Genomic DNA, 18,506 nt, shown 5'->3' on the forward strand with positions numbered 1-18,506 from the left:
CTGCCAGATCCGGAAATCCGTGTGCAAACAGATATATTTTTTTTTCCGGATCCGAATCCGTTGAAAAAAAATGATGAGCTGCAATTTTCTTCCTTTTTATTGATTACTTATGCATTGAAATACCGGATCCATCGTTCTGGTTTCATCATCCGGAATAACGGATCCGGTATTTAATTTTTTCAAAGCTATAAAAATCTGTGCATGCGCAGACCAGAAAACCGAATCTGGCGACACAGCAATTTACGGAACACTTGGTGCCGGATCCGGCATTAATACAGTTCAAGTACGGTAGTGTTTCGGGATTTGGGCCAAAAAAATAAAAACGCAGCATACTGTTGTATTTTGTCCGGTCAAATACCGTACAAGGGATGGAGCGGAAGACATCCCGATGCATACTGAACTGATTGCTTTCCATTCAGAATGCATGGGGAGAAAACTGATGCATTTTTTTCCGGTAAAAGAATAGCGCTAGTGTGAAAGTACCCTAATATACAACTGAAACACTAGGAGTGCAGGCCCTGCTCGCAAGAGCTTACAATCTATGAGGAAGTGGTGGTGACACAGAAGGTAGTTGGTTATATTAAGAAGTCCAGCCATCTCTGTACTGAAAGGAGTAGGGTAGGCTGATCTGCATGTGCTAGTGCTTTGGGTGCACGACTGTCAGAAAATCAAGTTTAGGTCTGAAGAGTTGGGGGGGTTCCAAGCAGGAAGAGTCAGTTTAGAAAGCATGATAAGCCTGCCTGAAAATGTGTGTTTTTAAGGCACGTTTGAAGGTAGGTGTCACGGTGCAGTTTAGTGTGACAGTTTTGGCCGTGTAGGCTGGCTGCATGCCCTCTCGCATACTGGCTGCAGGCTGTCTCCTGAGTATGCTGTTGCTTGGGGCTGTGTGCTGGCTGCAGTGTTTTGTAGAACTGCTGCCTGTGAATGTTTGCTCTCCCCATGTCTGCTTCTCTGTGCAGTTCTCATCACTGTTACCAGGCAGGCTAACTGCAGGCTCCCTCGCGTACTGGCTGCAGGCTGACGCCTGTGTATGCTGGTTGCTTGGGACTGCGTGCTGGCTGCAGTGTAGTGAGTGAGCTGTGGCCTGTGTTTGTGGATTCCCGTATCTGCATCTCTATGGCTCATGTCTTTGGTGCCGTGCAGGCTAGCTGCATGCACTTTGTGTACTGGCTGTGGGTATCCCCATGCATGCTGGTTCTGCAATGCGTGCTGGCTGCGGCCTTCTTTGTAAACATGGCCTTAATATGGATGCATTTCTGTTGTATAATGGATTGCTTGTGCTCTGGCATACTGGCTGCGGTGGACTCCATGTATGCTGGTTACCAGGGGCAAGTCCAGTACTGCAGCCTGTGTGTTCACATCCCTATTCATGCAGGCTCCCCTCCCTGTTTGGTTCTGATGGGGTTAACTTCCCCTGATCTGTTCCTGGGTGTGGCTTATCAGGTGCACTCATTATGCAGCTATATCTTCCTATGAGCTGTGGGACTTGGGGTCAGCCTATCTTATGTCTTATTGTCTTGCTGGGTGTAGCACCTTGCTGCTCACCCAAGAAGTTCTGTCTGTTCTGTCCCTTACTGGGTGTAGCCCCTTGCGGCTGACCCAGGGTTTTTTGCCATCTGCCCTTTTGTGTGGTGTCGCCTGGTAATGTATTGTTGTTATTGCCTTGATCTTCTGTACCTGTTCTGTGATGTTGTTGATGTTATGTCCTTGCCTGTTCTTCAGTAATGGCCGGACTGGGGGGGGGGCAGAGCCCTTAGGGGAGGCCTTCATGACAGGGGGTTTGGTTTAGGGAGCCCCCGGAGGATAGGGATTGGTGAGAAGGGTTAAGTTGGTTGGGCAGCTTGGCCACAAGGGGCAGGGATTGGCCAATTTGAGTGGAGAGGATGAGCTGAGGGGTTAAAAAGAGGTTCTGGGGGTGAAAGAGGCAGCCATTTTAGGTGGACGAAGAAAGCTCCCACCCTCTCTAATTTTGGAGTATGTTCTCATGGTTGAGGGGGGGAGGTTAGGGGTTGTTGGATGGGGTAGGTGTTCAAGGGTAGCAGGGTTAGTCCAAGGAAGGGTTAATACCTGTCACGGCGGCTGTGGCAGTGGGGGGTCCTTGAAGTTGGTTACATTCGCAGGAGAGGACATTGGGAGAGCTCCACGGTTGGGGCTGGGCTCCCATGGTGGGCGAGTTGTTGTGGCGGATTAAAGGGGGCCATTGAATGGTGCTTCTGAGCTGGCGGGTAATGGCCAGAGGCAAGACGGCTCACCCCAGTGGGGAAAATCTCTTTTTGGGGCTTCAAGGACCTCCGCCGTTAGGAATGGTTATTTGTTATGAGGTTATGTTTATGGCTATTTATATAATTTATGTAATAAACGGCTGCTGTGGCCAATTTATTCCAGCATGGTGTCTGAGTTTTTATTATGGGGTGTTCGAAGAGATATTGAACGTGGGATGGTTATATACTGGTGGGAAAAAGGGTAAAACTGTTGGGGTCGGTAAGTATTAGAGGGGGCGATCAGTAATAACCAATACCCCCGTCATGTTCCTGTTCTCTGTCTGGATCCTAGTCTGTACAAAAAAAGAGCAAGGATTTAACAAGGTAAAAAAATCTCATTTTATTCAATATAAATCACATGATCATTACAGGTGAGACTCAAAAGGGACAGAACATGGAGACTGGGCCACAAAAGGGCTCTACAATGTGGAGAATCACAATGGGTGATAATGTGACCATATACAGCACGTAACAGACAATTGACAGAAGCTGTGAATATTGGAGTAGTTGCGGGTTCAATTGCTGTTCCCTAGTATTGAACAACTACCTGACTCTTATTCACAGTGTCCAAACAATGGATGGTATACTAGGACGGTTCAATACTACTCATAAAGATGGCATATAACAATAACTGCAAGCCACTAGTCCCACCCTAATCCAGATACCATGTTACCTACCCATGTTGCTGCTGAAAAGTGGTGACACGGTTCTCCTGACGAAGCCTACGTGGCGAAACACGTGTCAAGGTTGAAGCACGTGTCAAGGTTCAAGGTAACATGGTATCTGGATTAGGGGACTAGTGGCTTGCAGTTTTTGTTATATGCCATCTTTATGAGTAGTATTGCACCGTCCTAGTATACCCTACAGCATCCATTGTTTGGACACTGTGAATAAGAGTCAGGTAGTTGTTCAATACTAGGGAACAGCAATTGCACCCGCAACTACTCCAATATTCACAGATTCTGTCAATTGTCTATTACCTGCTGTATATGGTCACATTATCCCCCATTGTGATTCTCCACATTTTGTAGAGCCCTTTTGTGGCCCAGTCTCCATGTTCTGTCCCTTTTGAGTCTCACCTGTAATGATCATGTGACTTATATTGAATAAAATGAGATTTTTTTACCTTGTTAAATCCTTGCTCTTTTTTTGTACAAGTTGTAGTAGGTTGGGGAGTGAGGTTCGGTTTTTGGGTTATTGTAGGCTCTAACTGGATCCTAGTCTGTCCCATGACCTGCCTGGCAGTGCCTACTGCTTCTGATCCTTGTTTGTTCTTGTCTGCCTTCAGTTCCTTTCTGCTTCTGTTCCTATCCCGTGTTTGCCCCGCCTTCGTGAGACGGCCCCTCGGTTCTCTGGAGGGAGAATCTCTAGTCTGTGTGCACCTCTGCCTGAGACCGCCAGGCTTCCATTCCACTTGGGGTCCAGGCATTTTCTTCTGTGCTGGTTCCTGTTCGTCTTGTTGTCTGTTCCATTTCCTGTGTTTGCTTGGGTTCCAGTTTTGTTGTCTTTCAGCTGGTTTCACCCGCCTGGTTCTCTGCAGGTAGGGGCCAAGTGTACCGGGACCTTCCTGGAGGTGCGACCAGTGAGCTGTCAGCCCATTTCATCCCCACCACAAGGGGCTCTATGAAGAACAGGTCTCACTGGCTCTCCTCTGGTCTGCCGGTGGACTTGGTTCTGTGGTAGTGCTACCACTATTGCCTAACCTTTCTAACCTCATGTGCTTTGATTACACTTGATATAAAGTTCTCTCCTTGGTCTGTTTTGCCTGTGGTCCTGTTTGCATGACGTCCTGGAGATCTGCCTTAGGCCTCCGGCATGTGACAGTAGGTAAGTTGAGAATTGACCTGATATGCAGGGACAGAGCATTCCAGAAAGTAGATGCAGCTCGAGAAAAGTCTTGAAGACGGGAGTGATAGGCATGAATTATGGAGGATGTTAATCTTAGATCACTGGCATGATGTTGGTATTAGTTCGGTACTAGTCCGCCATCGTACCACACAAATTATTACTTTCCAGTACCCTCCAACTAAAGGCTCAGACACCATAGTGGATTTTTATCGGCCACAGCAGGCATTTTATTCCAAAATATACAAAATGAATGTATAACACAAACAACGAAGGAAGTTACTCGAAGTCTACATAATTAATTAATTAAAATTCCCATGCAGGGAACTCCACCTTGCCTCCAGCTTTTGATCACCAGCTCGGAGACGCCAACTGATGGACCCCTCAAATCCACCACCAACTAAGAGAGTCCAGCCCCAACCGTGGAGCCCTCCTCTTCTCTGGAACTTGGCAACTCCTAGGACCTCCCACCTCCACAGCTGGCGCAACAAAACAGCACAATCTTCCTCACAATCCAACCAACCCCGCAATGGAAAACAGAAGGGAGGGTGGGCAGAGCATTGTCCCTTCATTACCCAAAATGGCACCCTACTCTCTCCCTGGGTCAGTTTTTAACCCTAAAGCCCCCCCCCCCCCTATCTCTTTCTGTCTGCCATATCTCCCCCATTTGAATCATTCACTCATAATCTGGCAAGCTTCCCTTAACCACTCCCAGTCATGCCGGCCTCCCCCACGTAGAGCACGAGTAGGGTGGTAGACAGAAATGAGGAAGGAAATGTATGGAGGTGCAGTCTTGTGGATAGCTTTGTGGGTGAGGATGAGACGTTTGAACTGTATTATGTGGTAGATGGGGCAACCAATGAAGTGACTGGCACAGGCTAGTAGCATCAGTACAGTGGGTAGACGATGTATGAGCTGCAGCATTTAGGACACACTAGGGGAGAGTTTAGTGAGAGTGAGACCAAATAGTAATGAATTACAGTAGTCAAGATGTGAATGAATAAAGACAAAAAACAAGAGTTTTGGCTTTTTCCAGCATAAGAAAAGGCAGTCTCTGGAGATGTTCTTGAAGTGCAGACGACAAGAGCGTGCAAGTGATTGGATACGGGGAAGAAAACGAAAGATCCGAGCCAAACATGACCTCAAAACAGTGGACATGATGCCCAGGAGTTATGATTAGAGATGAGCAATTTGACTTTCTCGTGTATAGCAGAGGAAATAACTTGTGATAGGCGAAGAGAGGACTTTATAGAATAATAATAATCTTTATTTATATAGCGCCACCATATTCCACAGCGTTTTACAAATTCATAGGGTTTATGTACAAAACAAAAGTAAGTGGCTAATATACAACTGAAACACTAGGAGTCAGGGCCCTGCTCACAAGAGCTTACTGTCTATGAGGAATTGGGGGTGACACATAAGGTAATTGATTGTGATATGTAGGATTCAAACCACTATTGAACTGAAAGGAGTGGTAACAGCTGATCTGCTTCGGGTTTGGGACTGTTAGAGGATCGAGTTCAGGCCAGAGTAGTTTGTGGGGGAGAGGTTTACCTGGGAATAGTAATTTTAGGTAGCTTGATAAGCCTGCCTGAAAAGATGTGTTTTTAAGGCACGTTTGCAGGTGAAGAAGTTGTGAATTGACCTAATATTCCGGGGCAGAGTATTCCAGAGAGTAGGTGCAGCTCGAGAAAAGTCTTGAAGACGGGAGTGAGAGGTACAAATTAAGGAGGATGTTAATCTTAGGTCGCTAACAGAATGGAGAGCACGAGTAGGGTGGTAGACGAAAAAAAGGGAGGAGATGTATGGAGGTGCATCACTGTGGAGAGCTTTGTGGGTGAGAAGTTTGAACTGTATTCTGTGGTGGATGGGAAACCAGTGAAGTGACTGGCACAGATTAATAGCATCAGTGTAGTGGTTGGATGATTAGATGAGCCTGGCTGCAGCATTTAGGACAGACTGAAGGGTGAAGAGTTTAGTGAGAGGGAGACCGATTAGTAATGCATTGAAGTAGTCAAGACGACAATGAATCAAGGCAACAACAAGAGATTTTGCCATTTCCACTGTAAGAAAAGGGCGGATTCTGGCCATATTCTTGAGGTGCAGATGACAAGAGCGTGTTAGTGATTGAATATGGGTAATAAAGGAAAGATCTGAGTCAAACAAAGCGCCAAGACAGCGGGCATCTTGCACAGGAGTGATGATAGTGTTGCAGACCAAAATTAAAATTTCTAGTTTAGGTGGGTTAGTAAGAAGTTCAGTTTTTGAGAGGCTCAGTTTTAGATACAGAGAGGACATGGTGTTACAGACAGCTGCCAGACAATTACTGGTGTTTTGGAGTAAAGCAGGGGTGATGTCAGGGGATGAAGTGTATACAGGGAGTGCAGAATTATTAGGCAAGTTGTATTTTTGAGGATTAATTTTATTATTGAACAACAACCATGTTCTCAATGAACCCAAAAAACTCATTAATATCAAAGCTGAATATTTTTGGAAGTAGTTTTTAGTTTGTTTTTAGTTTTAGCTATTTTAGGGGGATATCTGTGTGTGCAGGTGACTATTACTGTGCATAATTATTAGGCAACTTAACAAAAAACAAATATATACCCATTTCAATTATTTATTTTTACCAGTGAAACCAATATAACATCTCAACATTCACAAATATACATTTCTGACATTCAAAAACAAAACAAAAACAAATCAGTGACCAATATAGCCACCTTTCTTTGCAAGGACACTCAAAAGCCTGCCATCAATGGATTCTGTCAGTGTTTTGATCTGTTTACCATCAAAATTGCGTGCAGCAGCAACCACAGCCTCCCAGACACTGTTCAGAGAGGTGTACTGTTTTCCCTCCTTGTAAATCTCACATTTGATGATGGACCACAGGTTCTCAATGGGGTTCAGATCAGGTGAACAAGGAGGCCATGTCATTAGATTTTCTTCTTTTATACCCTTTCTTGCCAGCCACGCTGTGGAGTACTTGGACGCGTGTGATGGAGCATTGTCCTGCATGAAAATCATGTTTTTCTTGAAGGATGCAGACTTCTTCCTGTACCACTGCTTGAAGAAGGTGTCTTCCAGAAACTGGCAGTAGGACTGGGAGTTGAACTTGACTCCATCCTCAACCCGAAAAGGCCCCACAAGCTCATCTTTGATGATACCAGCCCAAACCAGTACTCCACCTCCACCTTGCTGGCGTCTGAGTCGGACTGGAGCTCTCTGCCCTTTACCAATCCCGCCACGGGCCCATCCATCTGGCCCATCAAGACTCACTCTCATTTCATCAGTCCATAAAACCTTAGAAAAATCAGTCTTGAGATATTTCTTGGCCCAGTCTTGACGTTTCAGCTTGTGTGTCTTGTTCAGTGGTGGTCGTCTTTCAGCCTTTCTTACCTTGGCCATGTCTCTGAGTATTGCACACCTTGTGCTTTTGGGCACTCCAGTGATGTTGCAGCTCTGAAATATGGCCAAACTGGTGGCAAGTGGCATCATGGCAGCTGCACGCTTGACTTTTCTCAGTTCATGGGCAGTTATTTTGCGCCTTGGTTTTTCCACACGCTTCTTGCGACCCTATTTTGAATGAAACGCTTGATTGTTCGATGATCACGCTTCAGAAGCTTTGCAATTTTAAGAGTGCTGCATCCCTCTGCAAGATATCTCACTATTTTTGACTTTTCTGAGCCTGTCAAGTCCTTCTTTTGACCCATTTTGCCAAAGGAAAGGAATAGTGATTCCTAATAATTATGCACACCTGATATAGGGTGTTGATGTCATTAGACCACACCCCTTCTCATTACAGAGATGCACATCACCTAATATGCTTAATTGGTAGTAGGCTTTCGAGCCTATAGAGCTTGGAGTAAGACAACATGCATAAAGAGGATGATGTGGTCAAAATACTCATTTGCCTAATAATTCTGCACTCCCTGTATATATATATATATATATATATATATATATATATGCAGTCAGTCAGCTGTGCCTAGGAAACAGCAGCATCTTGTGGCCAAATAGCAAAACGTCAGTCCAGAACATTTTATTTAATCTACACACAGTGTTCAAACCAGGGGCGTTGTTGGGTCTCAAAAGATTCGGGGCCCAAGCACCAATTCATATAGCCCAATTCTCTAAGCCGAACAACCACATCCCCCCTCCCTTCCCCTTGCAAACACTAGCACTGAATACATTTTTCTGTACTTGCTATACAGCAGCATGTACCTATCACATCCAGGGCCTCCCAGGTGACGTCTCCTTTGATGCAGATCTTCTCTGTCATCATCTTCTCCATTTTATCTAGGCAACTTCCCTCAGCCGCCTCGTCTCTGCAGAGGGTGACACACAGACATCTTAGCTTCCTTACTTTTCTGTACCCACCAAATACTATCCTGAAGAAAAATGAGTGCCCCCCATAGTAACAGTACTCCTCATAGTCCCACCAATAGTAATTCCCTTCTAGAATGCTCTCATTAGTAATACTGCCCCCTACTGGACCCAACAGTGATAATGCTCCACAAGAGTGCCTCTATTAGTAGAAGAGCCCTCCAGTATTAATAATGCCCCAGTAGAAATAAGGCCCCCTATTATTCCCCCAGTGGTAATAAAGCTCTCTACAGACCCCTCAGTAGTAATAAGGCCCCCATAGTAGAAATAATGCGGATCCCTCCTATAGAGCCCCCAGTAGTCATAAGAACACCTAATGTCCCCTGGATTTAAAATGCCCCCACAGTGCCCCCAGTATTTATACTGCCCCATACTGTTATAATGCTCACCCTGAAGCGCCCCCAATATTTATAATGCCGCCTGCCTTGCCCCCTGTAGTTATATTGCTCCGTTTAGTGTCCTCAGAAATTATAATTCCTCAGCACCTCCGCCATACAGTACCATGCAAATAACACTATTTCCCTCCTCTGGCATAGAGTCACATATAAATACCATCACACCATCTCTCCAGCCCCCTTTAATATACAGTCCCATATAAATAACATCCCTCTCTATCGACAGCCTCCTTCAAAATACAGTGCCATGTCAATAAGATCACACCATCTCTCCTGCCCCTTCCAACATACAGTCCCATGTAAATAACATCACCCCCTCCCCAGCCGCCTTCAACATACAGTCCCATGTAAGTAACATAACCTCCTCAATATTCAGTCCCATATAAATAACATCACTCCCTCCCCTAGACACCTTCATCATACAGTCCCATGCAAATAAAATCATCCCCTCCTCAACCACCTCCAACATGCAGTCCCATGTAAATAACATTACCCCTTAACATTCAATCCCATATATAATATTACTCCCTCCCACAGCTGCCTTCAACATGCAGTCCCATATAAATAACATTACCCCTCAACATACAGTCCCATGTAAATAACATCACCCTACCCCAGCCACTTCCAAATTTCAGTCCCATCTAATTAACATCACTCCACCTCACTGTCCCATGTAAATAACTTCCCTCCCTTCAGCCCTAACATACAGTCCCAGTTAAATAATTACAACTCCCAAAATTGCTCTGCCTCTCACAAGTAATCTACCCCCTCACTTACCTCTCCTCATGTACAGACCTCACTGCAGCTTCTTCCCAGGACTTCTCTTCACTGCTGAGCCCTCCTCTCCTGCTCTGGTCACATGAATGTGACATCATCCCATTTCCTTTTCAGCTACTGCATTTAGAACTGATCAGATGACCTGTGAGGTCATCACAGGTCCTTCAGCTCTTGCGTTGCATTAGATTCAATTGTATTGCAGTCCTGATGACGGCAATACAGTTATATCTAACAGGCAGGACATTCGGAGCCTGGGACAAAACATCAGGGGCCGAGGCCCCGAATGTTTTGACCTAGCAATGCCCCTGGTTCAAAAAACAGAAGCTGTTTCTCAAAAGCAGCACTCGCAGGAGCGCCGTGCCCTTCTCTCAGCTGTTCGTAGGCCATGTGTGTTACTGCTAGCATGCAGCAGAAAATTGGTGTGGTTCTCAACTTCAAAATAAGTAAAAGATAGCAAGAGAAAGTTGCATTTCAAGACACGGCCGTTCTGAAAGCTGAAAACTCTTAACTTCTGAAGGGATCTCTGGAAGCTCCATTGCCTAGAAACCAAAACCAGAAATCCCTGCAGTGGTTTTGGGGTTACTGCAATATTGTCATCAGTGGATTCCCGATATGTCATCCATAGATGCCACTCTGCGTAAGATGACAAAAGACTTACTGTAACTACAGCTATGTCAGTAGACAGGGGAAGGGAAGAAAAAAGTGAAGCTTCTGAAATAAGCCATCACCTCTCCCTTAGCTCTTCCAAATTTTACGACGCCTTTCTCACTATATTGCAATTTAATAAGAAGGCATGCATCAGCTATTTTACCTTAGAGACATGGGGACAGAAACAGACAGAGGCCCCTGGTCTATTACAGCAAATAGTCCCAGCAACATTGGCCTTGCCTCCTTTTTTGGGGGCAGTGGTAGCCAATGCGATCATTGGTGAAAAGGTAGGTGAACTACAGAGATTGTTCATCTTTCTCACAATTCTCAGATGAGTCCTTAGCTGAACTGAAGTCCCGGCCAAATACCCAGTTGGCATGCAGCACAGATTTCTGAGTTTGCATTCCTTACATAAGCCTGCAAATTGGCTGATGACAAGGATATGAATATATACAGTACACACACTCATGCTACAGGTTTTGGGGTAGCTCATGGATTTGTCTGTGGCAACAGAGAGAATTTCCAATGCTCATTTTGTGACAGTTTTGTTAGATGACACTCTGTTGCACAACCAAGTAGCTACAATTAAATGCCTTGCAATTTTATCATCAAAAGTAATGCTTTTGCAGATGAAGTAACTAGGAGATTGAGTACCAATATTTGCAGCACCCTAGAGAACTACTGCAAAGGGTTAATTATTGCTAAAATGGTTAATTTGATGTTACCAAGTCACATTTTGTGATTTGATTAGGGATGAGCGAACTCGAACTGTATAGTTCGGGTTCGTACCGAATTTTGGGGTGTCCGTGACACGGACCCGAACCCGGACATTTTCGTAAAAGTCCGGGTTCGGGTTCGGTGTTTGTCGCTTTCTTCGCGCTTTTGTGACGCTTTCTTGGCGCTTTTTGAAAGGCTGCAAAGCAGCCAATCAACAAGCGTCATACTACTTGCCCCAAGAGGCCATCACAGCCATGCCTACTATTGGCATGGCTGTGATTGGCCAGAGCACCATGTGACCCAGCCTCTATTTAAGCTGGAGTCACATAGCGCCGCCCGTCACTCTGCTCTGATTAGCGTAGGGAGAGGTTGCGGCTGCGACAGTAGGGCGAGATTAGGCAGATTAACTCCTCCAAAGGACTTGATTAACTGATCGATCTGCAGCTGTGGATCATTGAGCTGCTGATCCTCAATTGCTCACTGTTTTTAGGCTGCCCAGACCGTTTGTCAGTCACATTTTTCTGGGGTGATCGGCGGCCATTTTGTGTCTTGTGGTGCGCCAGCACAAGCTGCGACCAAGTGCATTTAACCCTCAATGGTGTGGTTGTTTTTTGGCTAAAGCCTACATCAGGGTGAAGCTGTCACACCAAGTGCATTTAACCAGCAATAGTCTGTTCATTTTTTGGCCATATACAAAATCAGGGGCAAGCTGCGCCTGTCACCAAGTGCATTTAACCCTCAATGGTGTGGTTGTTTTTTGGCTAAAGCCTACATCAGGGTGAAGCTGTCACACCAAGTGCATTTAACCAGCAATAGTCTGTTCATTTTTTGGCCATATACTAAATCAGGGGCAAGCTGCGCCTGTCACCAAGTGCATTTAACCCTCAATGGTGTGGTTGTTTTTTGGCTAAAGCCTACATCAGGGTGAAGCTGTCACACCAAGTGCATTTAACCAGCAATAGTCTGTTTATTTTTTGGCCATATCCCAGTCTAATTCTGTCACTAAATCCATACCGGTCACCCAGCGCCTAAATACTAGGCCTCAAATTTATATCCCGCTAAATCTGTCCTTAGTGCTGTAGCTGGGCGAGTTATTTAGTGTCCGTTCAAGCACATTTCTTGTTCTGGGTTGAAATACAATTCCCAATTTAGCAATTTCATAATTTAGTGGTTTCTGCTATATCAGAGCTATTTGAAATCTATCCCTAAAAGGGTATATAATATTCAAGGTGCACATTGGGTCATTCAGAATAACTTCACACACACCCGCTACTGTGTATTTCCAAGTCTAATTCTGGCACTAAACCCATACCTGTCACCCAGCGCCTAAATACTAGGCCTCAAATTTATATCCCGCTAAATCTGTCCTTAGTGCTGTAGCTGGGCGAGTTATTTAGTGTCCGTTCAAGCACATTTCTTGTTCTGGGTTGAAATACAATTCCCAATTTAGCAATTTCATAATTTAGTGGTTTCTGCTATATCAGAGCTATTTGAAATCTATCCCTAAAAGGGTATATAATATTCAAGGTGCACATTGGGTCATTCAGAATAACTTCACACACACCCGCTACTGTGTATTTCCAAGTCTAATTCTGGCACTAAACCCATACCTGTCACCCAGCGCCTAAATACTAGGCCTCAAATTTATATCCCGCTAAATCTGTCCTTAGTGCTGTAGCTGGGCGAGTTATTTAGTGTCCGTTCAAGCACATTTCTTGTTCTGGGTTGAAATACAATTCCCAATTTAGCAATTTCATAATTTAGTGGTTTCTGCTATATCAGAGCTATTTGAAATCTATCCCTAAAAGGGTATATAATATTCAAGGTGCACATTGGGTCATTCAGAATAACTTCACACACACCCGCTACTGTGTATTTCCAAGTCTAATTCTGGCACTAAACCCATACCTGTCACCCAGCGCCTAAATACTAGGCCTCAAATTTATATCCCGCTAAATCTGTCCTTAGTGCTGTAGCTGGGCGAGTTATTTAGTGTCCGTTCAAGCACATTTCTTGTTCTGGGTTGAAATACAATTCCCAATTTAGCAATTTCATAATTTAGTGGTTTCTGCTATATCAGAGCTATTTGAAATCTATCCCTAAAAGGGTATATAATATTCAAGGTGCACATTGGGTCATTCAGAATAACTTCACACACACCCGCTACTGTGTATTTCCAAGTCTAATTCTGGCACTAAACCCATACCTGTCACCCAGCGCCTAAATACTAGGCCTCAAATTTATATCCTGCTAAATCTCTCGTTACCGCTGTCCTGTTGTGGCTGGGAAAGTTATTTAGTGTCCGTCAAAGCACATTTTTTGTTCTGGGTTGAAATACAATTCCCAATTTAGCAATTTCATAATTTAGTGGTTTCTGCTATATCAGAGCTATTTGAAATCTATCCCTAAAAGGGTATATAATATTCAAGGTGCACATTGGGTCATTCAGAATAACTTCACACACACACGCTTCTGTGCATTTCCAAGTCTAATTCTGTCACTAAATCCATACCGGTCACCCAGCGCCTAAATACTAGGCCTCAAATTTATATCCCGCTGAATTTGAATACAATACATTGGGCCAAATAATATATTTGTTGTTGTGGTGAACCATAACAATGAGAAAAACATCTAGTAAGGGACGCGGACGTGGACATGGTCGTGGACATGGTCGGACATGGTGGGTGACGTGAAGCCTCATTCTCTGCTATGACATGCAGACTGATTCTCTGCTGTCATGAAGCCAGATTGTCTGTTACGGGACCTCTCTGCTCTGCCTGTGTGCTAGGCCTAAATATATGCCAATGGACTGTTGCAGTGGTGGGTGACGTGAAGCCTCATTCTCTGCTATGACATGCAGACTGATTCTCTGCTGACATGAAGCCAGATTGTCTGTTACGGGACCTCTCTGCTCTGCCTGTGTGCTAGGCCTAAATATATGCCAATGGACTGTTGCAGTGGTGGGTGACGTGAAGCCTCATTCTCTGCTATGACATGCAGACTGATTCTCTGCTGACATGAAGACAGATTCTCTGTTACGGGACCTCCCTCCTCTGCCTGGGTGCTGGGCCTAAATATATGCCAATGGACTGTTGCAGTGGTGGCTGACGTGAAGCCTCATTCTCTGCTATGACATGCAGACTAATTCTCTGCTGACATGAAGACAGATTCTCTGTTACGGGACCTCCCTCCTCTGCCTGGGTGCTGGGCCTAAATATATGCCAATGGACTGTTGCAGTGGTGGCTGACGTGAAGCCTCATTCTCTGCTATGACATGCAGACTAATTCTCTGCTGACATGAAGACAGATTCTCTGTTACGGGACCTCCCTCCTCTGCCTGGGTGCTGGGCCGCAATATATGCCAATGGACTGTTGCAGTGGTGGGTGACGTGAAGCCTCATTCTCTGCTATGACATGCAGACTGATTCTCTGCTGACATGAAGCCAGATTGTCTGTTACGGGACCTCCCTCCTCTGCCTGGGTGCTGGGCCTAAATATATGCCAATGGACTGTTGCAGTGGTGGCTGACGTGAAGCCTCATTCTCTGCTATGACATGCAGACTAATTCTCTGCTGACATGAAGCCAGATTGTCTGTTACGGGACCTCTCTCCTCTGCCTGTGTGTGTGCTGGGCTTAAATATATGCCAATGGACTGTTGCAGTGGTGGCTGACGTGAAGCCTCATTCTCTGCTATGACATGCAGACTGATTCTCTGCTGACATGAAGACAGATTCTCTGTTACGGGACCTCTCTCCTCTGCCTGGGTGCCGGGGCCTAAATATCTGAGAATGGACTGTTCCAGTGGTGGGTGACGGGAAGCCAGATTCTCTGCTATGGAACCTCTCTCCAATTGATTTTGGTTAATTTTTATTTATTTAATTTTTATTTTAATTCATTTCCCTATCCACATTTGTTTGCAGGGGATTTACCTACATGTTGCTGCCTTTTGCAGCCCTCTAGCTCTTTCCTGGGCTGTTTTACAGCCTTTTTAGTGCCGAAAAGTTCGGGTCCCCATTGACTTCAATGGGGTTCGGGTTCGGGACGAAGTTCGGATCGGGTTCGGATCCCGAACCCGAACATTTCCGGGATGTTCGGCCGAACTTCTCGAACCCGAACATCCAGGTGTTCGCTCAACTCTAGATTTGATGTCAAAGCACTTACGTCACGACCTCAGTGTTGTGCGCTTGATACGTTGCCGTGCATGTCGGTTGCCAAGGGGAAAGCATTGATGTCAGCTTGTATGTGCTTCGCTCCCCTTATCCTGGTTCCTCCTCTGTCTGGTGCTGGATGGGTTAACTACGTCACCGGCACTGATGGGCGGGATTTAGGGCTGCCCTAGCCAGTCTGGTGCTGGAGGGGTTAGCTACCCTGCTGGGTGTGGTTACTAGATGCTTCTTATACCTTTGGCTTAAAGGGGTTGTTCATGTTCAGAGCTGAACCCGGACATCCCTCCATTTTCACCCCGGCAGCCCCCTGACTTGAGCATCAGAGCAGTTCATTCTCCGATGCTCTCTTTTGCCCTGCACTAAATCGCGCAGGGCAAAGGCATTTTTTGGAGATCCGGTGACGTAACAGGGCTCTCCATGGGGCTGCCAGAAAGCCCGGTGATGTCACCGGCACTGATGGGCGGGATTTAGGGCTGCCCTAGCCAGTAAAACGAGTCCACATATGGTAAATGTAGTTGACTGGACTGGATATTGAAAGACAAACTGATGTCTATACAAGGTCTCACAAATGAAAATGCATATTCATGCAGAAACTGAGCCATGAGAGGGAAAGAACTGCATGTATAGTTCAGAGACATGATTGTGTGGAGGCATAGATCTGGAGAAGGGTACAAAAAAAGTTTCTGCTGCACTGAAAGTTCCCAAAAGCACAGTTGCCTCTATAATTCTTAACTGGAAGAAGTTTGTAACAAGCAAGACTCTTCCGAGAGCTAGCTAGCCCACCAAACTAAGTAATAGGAGAAGGGTTTTGGTAAGAGAGGTGTCTAAGAACGCAATGGTCACTAAGCTCCAAAGTTCCTGTGTACAGATGGGAGAAATGACAAAAAGGTCAACCATCACTGGAAAACTCCTCCAATCAGCCTCACCTGCTGTTTTAATGATGTACGGTTAAACAGATAGACTGAGTTTGTTTCTAAGAAGGCATTTCACTAGTTGTCTCTCTCCTGTGCTTAGCTGAATCATTGAAATATCATTTGAGATGGTCTTCTGCGTTGGTCACAGAGTGCAATGCTCATAGAGTATATAGAATATGGTTATTAGAGATTAGTGAATCGAAGTTGATGAAGTGGAATTAGATCCGAATTTCAGGAAAAATTCCATTCACACCTAAGCCGAATTTCCTCACGCTTCATGGTAACGAATCACATTTTTTTCTAAAATGGCTTGTGCACATGTTAGGACATGGAGCAAGGAATTCTGGGAAGGAGGGATAACCCACAATGCCATGTATGCAACCAATCAGCAGCCAGCTAGTCTGTAACGGCTTGGAGGTTGTTTGCAGTGACACTTTCGCTGCGCATGCTGGTTACCAGTCGCAATGTGTTGCTGTTTATGCATGTGTGTGCTTTCCCTTTAAGGCTGTTTCCCTTCCCTTCTGGTGAGCACAGTGTTAAGGTGTGTGCTAGGTGGAGATGGGTGTGGCCTCTTGGCTCTTATAGTCTTGGTGTTGAGAGCCTGAGGTCAGATTCACTTCAGCCTTTATTGGGGCTTGTCGTTCTGTGGTCATCTGGCCACAGGACACTTACCTGCCGTTCTGTTGTTGCTTGCTGTCTCCTCCTAGTTACTAGGCCTGTGGGAGACTCTGATTTATCCGTGTTGTGGATAAATCGGCCGTCTATTAATCCTGACTTCTATATTGCAGGTTCCGGTGCATGAGCCCTCCTACCATCTGGGTTCGCTCATGCTGTTAGGAGGTCAGGAATAGGATGAGGGTGGCGATAGGAGGTGACCTTCTCCCTTATTCTTGCTTCCAGGCCTAGTGGCTTTCGCAAATAGCAGATATTGGATGTTTCCCCCACTCCCCACCGTGACATAGCCCATGTGATGTTGCAGCCCTATAGCCTCAGCCATCTTGGATTCTGCCATTTTCCAGTGTGCTTAGTGCAGGGAGAGACGTCAGCAGGTGCTAAGGACAGTGCTAGAAAATACTTAATTGTGCTGAAAAAAAAAACAATTTAAAAGTTCAGGAAAAGATTACTCAAAGTATAGGGAGGCATCATCTACACTATAAAAGGAGAACAGGGTGCAATAGGAGAGTGTACAGCCTGAGTAATTGGAGCAATTCTATTACAACTTGCTGCACTAATTGGGGATCCAAATTGCAGTTATACTGCTGCTTTTAGGTTGTTTGCACTACATGAAACATTACTAATACCAGCAAACCTTGCTTGTGATTGGGGTGCAAGTTCTGTGTGATACAGTCATTTACTGGGTGTATTAATAGGAAAGATACCTACGTCCTATTAGCCTTTCTGCGTTGATTTTGCATTATTTTCCTTTTATTTTGGAGTGTATTAATAGGGAAAAAAAAGGAAAAAATATATGTCATAATTGCTGTTCAGCGGTGAAGTTAAATTGTACTACAGCCATTTATCAGGTGTAGTAATAGGAAAGATACGTACATCCTATTAGCCGTTCTGCATTGATTTTACATTGTTTAACTTTTTTTGGGGGGGTGTATTAATAGGGAAAAAAAAAGAAGAAAATATGTCATAAGGGCCGTTCGGCGGTGAAGTTACATTTATTTATGTGGTGTATTAACAGGAAATATACATACGTATGATCCAATAACCATTCTGTGGTGAATTGTGATTGTTATATTTATTTTTTGGGGGTGTAGTAATAGGAAAAAGTATACGTCCTAATTGCCGTTATGCGGTGAATTGTGATTGTTTTTTTTGGGGGGGGAATTCATTAATCCGAAAAAAATATATACATCTTAATTGCCGTTCAGCGGTGAAGTTACATTGTACTGCAGCCATTTACATGGTATATTAAAAGGAAATAAACGTACGTCCCATTAGCTGTTCTGCAGTGAATAGTGATTGTTATATTTTTTTTTTTTGGGGTGTAGATTAATTTCAGATGGGACATAATGCCATTGTTCAGGTTTAGATGATTTCCTGATTCTTTCTACACGGTAGGTGACGTAGACATAGAAACGTTTAGTCTGGTTGTATACAGTTGCAAGAAAAAAGTATGTGAACCCTTTGGAATGATATGGATTTCTGCACAAATTGGTCATAAAATGTGATCTGATCTTCATCTAAGTCACAACAATAGACAATCACAGTCTGCTTAAACTAATAACACACAAAGAATTAAATGTTACCATGTTTTTATTGAACACACCATGTAAACATTCATAGTGCAGGTGGAAAAAGTATGTGAACCCTTGGATTTAATAACTGGTTGAACCTCCTTTGGCAGCAATAACTTCAACCAAACGTTTCCTGTAGTTGCAGAT

This window comes from Bufo gargarizans, chromosome 2 (assembly GCF_014858855.1).
Source record: "Bufo gargarizans isolate SCDJY-AF-19 chromosome 2, ASM1485885v1, whole genome shotgun sequence".
Classification (NCBI taxonomy): domain Eukaryota; kingdom Metazoa; phylum Chordata; class Amphibia; order Anura; family Bufonidae; genus Bufo; species Bufo gargarizans.